This window comes from Notechis scutatus, chromosome Z (assembly GCF_049901735.1).
Source record: "Notechis scutatus isolate UNSWTSFEM ecotype Mainland chromosome Z, rNotScu1.2, whole genome shotgun sequence".
NCBI lineage: Eukaryota > Metazoa > Chordata > Lepidosauria > Squamata > Elapidae > Notechis > Notechis scutatus.
In genome coordinates, this window is record NC_142025.1 from 112135959 (window position 1) to 112141958 (window position 6000).

Sequence of the window (6000 nt, forward strand, 5' to 3'; positions counted from 1 at the left end):
GTCTTTAAAATTCTGATTCCAGGTACCTTAAATAGATGTTCTCCACTCAACCCGGTCAGTCAAACTTTCTCCTTTCTCCTTTAACTTTCTCCTGCACAATCTTGTCCGGTCAGATTCTTCTTTGAGGTGGCCATTTCTGATGACCGCTGCAACCGCCTTTGGGATAGGGAGTAATGGCCAGCCGAGGGGGAGAGATGTGGCTCTCCTCAACCCCGCTGATGGCTCCCCCTTCTTCACCACCTCTACGGGGTGGCTTCAGCCCCGAATCTAGGCAGCTTGGTGCTCCAGTGGCAAGCACGGATCAAAACAGAGCACGATTGCAGATTTCGGTCCGTTGCCAAAGAAGCCCAAACCGGAAGTGGCCATTTGTAATGTTTGTAATTCTCAATAATAGTGAGATGAAATATTACTTTGTAAAACTAAGAAATGGATTTCTGAGTTCAAAAGAAGAAGTCAGGTAATTTCTGATTCACAGTGCTTTTGGACTTGTTTGGAAGCTAATATAAATTATATCTAGTTTTAATATTTACATGGGAATATATTAGGTAACTTAGTGAAACCTACTGCAAATGCCTTTATTGTTCTTAAATAAAGCCACAATTGTGAAAGTTGCACATTATACTATTCATAAACCATGGTTTGCAAACCATAAATGCCTACTTCATGCCACATATAAACCACACAATCACTGGCTGTGATGCCACTTACTTGATATAGCTTTCTACTGTCCAGTTGGAGAATCCAGAAAAAGAAACTCCTGGGACATTATGTTACCAAGAATATAAACTTTTACCACATTGGTACAGAAAAAGCGAAAGCAGCTCTGGATTTCCTGCTCAAAGCAAGCATAATTAATTCATACTTCCCCTATGGGCCAACCACAGTCCATTATGTCCACCAATCATTTCTGCTCATTTTGTTATGCCGGCCATGCTGGGACATCTAATTTAAATGCAATGCAAGTCTAATCTTACAAAGCTTCTTTGGTAATAATGATTTGCAAACTAGGGCATACAAAACCTTTGCTGGACTAATACTTTAATACAGTTCTGCTGTCTGGAATCTGCACTGTATATCAGACATTAATACTGTTAGGGATATACACCCTAGCAGAACCTGCACGGCAGTCAGGCAGGCAGGCAAATATGTGAGACAAACGGTTTAGTAGCTTACACTCAGTAAAACAGATACAATGTGCTAGTTAAATAGTTTATTCCAGTAAGATTTATAGCATAATCAAACAGTCCATATATCATACACTAGTTCAGTCCGTCCGGGGATTATTCAGTTGCAAAGTCCAGTGTCGAAAAAGAGGTCAGTAAACTTACAATATCAGTCCAGTAATATATCTCTTCGCAGTAGAGATATGAAGAAGTAAAACCTCGTTTCTTCCTTCAGCAACAGCAGAGAACACGCAGTTAACAATCCATCATCGTCAGCAAGCAATCCAGTAAGCCAGCAATCAATCAAGTTCTCTTGCTCCCTCTTATGGCGATTTTACAACCCGCACCCAAAATTACATGCTTTGCAGTTAAAGTGACACACACTTAAACTCACAATCATAGTCTATATATATTATTTTACCCAAACCACGTTAGGTAACCTATGTTATTCCTAACAAATACAATTGAACAAGTCCAGAAGTATTTTACAAGAAGAGTACTGCACTCCTCTGTTCACAACAAAATACCTACACCACCAGACTTGAGATTCTAGGCTTAGACAACCTTGAACTACACCGGATAAGATTGGACTTAAACATAGTACATAAAATCATATTTATATAATTACCTATTAATTAATAATTTAATTTTAACCCAAACAAAAAAACAAAAAACAAAAAAAAATACCCCCCCCCCCCCTTTGTTAGAAAATATAAAAGTTATAATCCCCAAACCCCCCAACCTTCCCCCCCCCCCCCCCCCAACCCCCCCCCCCCCCCCCCCCCCCACCCCCCCCCCCCCCCCCCCCCCCCCCCCAACGTAGAAAGGTTTGGATAACCAATATAACCCCCTCCCCCCCCCCCCCCCCCCCCCCCCCCTCCTCCCTTTTTTTTTTTTCTCTTCCTCTCTTTTTAAAATTTTTTTTTCTTTTTTTAATTTATATTAAAAAAAAAAAAAAAAAAAAAAAAAAAAAAAAAAAAAATAACTCCTCAATAAAACTCCAGAAATAAATTAAAAAATTAAAAAAAACCAACACCCCCCCCCCCCCCCCCCCCCCCCCCCCCCCCCCCCCTTAAGCATAGTACATAAAATCAAATTATAATAATTTATCACTTAATAAATAATACCTCTTTTAAACACACAAAAAAAAAACACACAAATAATTAACCCCCCCCCCCTTTTCATAAGAATAAATTTTTATTTTTTTTAATCCCCCCCATCCCCCCCCCCCCCCCCCCCCCCCCCCCCCCCCCCCCCCCCCCCCCCCCCCCCCCCCCCCCCCCCCCCCCCCCCCCGAACTCTCCCACCCTCCTTATTCCCCCTCCCCCCCCCCCCCCCCCCCCCCTTCCCCCTCCCCCCCCCCCCATATTTAATTATTCCCTCCTAAATATAACTATTTCTTATTTTTATTTTTAATTTTAAAAAAAAACATCCCAAAAAAAACCCTAATTATTTTTTTATCCCCCCCCCATCCCCCTTCCCTCCCTATCCCTCCCCTTTTCTCCCCCCCCCCCCCCCCCCCCCCCCCCCCCCCCCCCCCCCCCCCCCCCCCTAATTCATTATCAAGCTGCAAGCAAAGGAGAAAGTAGGTGAAAGGGTGAGTCAGTGTTAGGAATATTAGTCACAATATGAGTCATTACAAGCCATGGCTCGTACTATGTTATCTGACTCAAGTTTACTTGAAACACTGTGGGGTGAGGCCATAATGTGTAGTAACCATGTTTTAAACAATGTAGTTAATACAACAACTGGAGAATTGCCATTCACTTGTTGGCATGGCAGAAAGCCAAATTTAAGTTACCTTCACACATTTGGAGCTCCAGCATGGGTGCATATTCCTTCACAAGTAAGACTGAAAGGGCAACATAGAGCTAAGAAGTTATTTTTTGTGGGTTACGAGGCCAACCATAGATCATTTAGATTTTGGGATCAAGGCACAGCTCATGTTTATTGTAGTGCTAGTGCAAAATTTCTTGAGCATGTTGGATGGGATAAACTGGAACAGGAATCCAGCAATGATATTATTATTGACACCCAAATAGTCCCTAAAGATAAAATCAGTAAACCCCAAATAGCCATTAAAGAGGAAGAACAGGAGGAAGTAGAAGAACAGGCACAGGAGGAGGTAGAAGAACAGGAGCAGGTGGCACAGGAAAGTCCACCAGTAAGCCCTGTATTACCAAGACATTCAACCCGAGTAACATGACCACCTGATAGATATCAGGCTAGTGTTGTATGCAGGTGAATACAGTTCCAAGTAATTATGGTGAATTAAAACTGTTTCCTGCTAAGGATCAGGCTGCTTGGCAGAAAGCAATGGAAAAGGAACTGGAATCTTTAAAAAAGTTGGAGGTATACGAAAACGTTAAGTTACCACCAGGTAAATATGCCATAGGATGTAAATGGATATATAAACTAAAGACAGGTGTAGATGGGACTGTTACCCATAAAGCCAGGTTAGTAGCACAAGGGTTCAATCAGACAGCAAATGACTATGATGAGGTGTTTGCACCTAGTCTGAAGGCTACTACATTAAGGACAGCATTAGTGTGGGCAGCTAAGGAGAAATACATTGTAAATCATTTGGATGTAGAGACAGCTCATCTGCATGCACCGTTGCAACACACTATATATTTAAAGAAACCTTTAGGTCTCATAAATGATAATACTGATAATAACGATTGCTGGAAATTGAAAAAGAGTCTTTATGGTTTGAAGCAATCTGGATATGAGTGGAACCAATGTATAGTTAAAGAATTAACTAAAATAGGTTTTGTAGCTGGCATGGCTGATCCATGTTTGTTTAAAAGAGAAAGTAATGGTATGATTTCATTGTTGCTATTGTTTACTGATGATAGAGCATTAATCACCAAAACCGAACAAGAAGCTACTGAGATAATTTCACTATTGGAAAAGAAATTTAAGATAAAACAGTTAGGAGAAATCAAACAATATCTTGGTTTAAAGATAGATAGAACTAGGGGAGGATACAAAATCTCACAGGCAGATAAAATTAACCAATTACTAAAAAGTTTTAAAATGGAACTTCGTAAGCCGGCTAAAGCACCAATGAGCCAGGAGTTTAGCCATAGTGATGTTCAAAGTCCTGTTTTTGATAAGAACATTTATCAGTCCTTGATTGGTAGTTTATCTTATCTCAGTAATTGGTCAAGGCCAGATATTGCATACTGTGTTAATCAATTAGCGAGATTTAATGCTGAGTCCACTGAAAGGCACTGGCAAGCTGCTAAACATGTGTTAAGATATCTGAAACAGACAATGCATTATGCATTGTATTTGGAGCCAAAAGATGAACTGAATTTAACTGCATATGCTGATGCAAGTTTTGCTACAGACATAAATACACGAAAATCTACATCGGGTACTGCTGTATTATTGGGAAAAGCATTGATTGGATGGAGATCTATCAGACAGAAACATCTAAGTTTGTCAACAATGGAGGCTGAATTCTCATGTTTGTCTTTACTATGTACAGATTTAGTTTTGTTTAAGCAATTATTAATTGATATGGGAATTGATGTAAAAGATCCTATTGTTGTTTATGAAGACAACCAATCAGCAATACAGATGGCTTCAAATATTGCTGTTAAAACAAGAATGAAACACACAGATTTAAGATATTTAAATGTGAGACAATGTGTGCAAAGTAAAATGATTAAGCTAGAATATCGTATGTCAGAAAACAATATAGCAGATCATTTTACAAAGGCCCAAGGCTCTATAAAGCATAAAGCTTGCTGTGAAAATTATGGACTTAGAACGTAAGGTTGTATATATTATCTTACCCAAAAGGGGAGAATGTTAGGAATATGAGTCACCTAACAGCTATTTGGGTTAGAAATATATAAACCAGGATAAACATTTTAAAACTGTATCTTTAAGAGCATGCTAAAAACTGCAATTGGGTGTGGTTTCTCAAATGGCCATAAGATGGAGCCAGAAACCTGGTTTATCTTAGGCCTTAGTCTCAGAAGAGAGTGTGAGTGTATCTCTGTTTCCTTCTGTTAGAAAGTATTGCCGTTGCTCCATTTCTTCTAATTGACTGATATTACTGGATTTAATGTAAGTCTGATACTGAACTGTTTTTGACACTGGAATTTGATATTTGGATTATCCCTGGATGAAAACTGACTGATTTTACCTGTGAATGACTTTGGACTGCCTATTTTGGACTTTGCTTAACGTTTCTGGAAGTAAAAACCTACATTTACTGTACAGTGTATCTGTGTGCTGTGTGTGTATTATTCAAACACTCCTCTCAAATACGTCTTCCTGTATGCGCTCATTCTTCTAATGGGGAATTACCTCAACAGTCAGTCTTGACAATAGCACTGAAGAAGCAGGTGGCTGGGTTATATGATGGATTGTCTCTCTCCAATTACATTTGTGTAGGCCATCAGGTCAGGAGAAGGTATGTTGTGGGACCCATTTGCCAGGAAATTACCTTTGGCAAGTCCCAGGAGGCAGGTCTTTTTTGTCATGGCATCTATCTTGTGGAATCCTTTGATCCACCCCAACAGTCTACATGTTTATCAATACATGATATTGTATTGGTATTGGTCCCCAAGGATCTGGAAGACTTTGTGTTAGCTTCCTTACTATAATGAACATCATCCTCTCTTTGGGTGTGTGTCTTTCTTATAGAAAAATTTTAAATTATTATACATATATAAATTATACATTTACTATTTTTAATTAGGTTTGTACACTGTCCAGAGTTACTTTTATGTGCAGGTGGCTCTACATTGGCCAACAGACAAGTAGATTTTCAGTTTTAACATCCTACAGCACATTTTTAAACTATGGTAGATGCTGC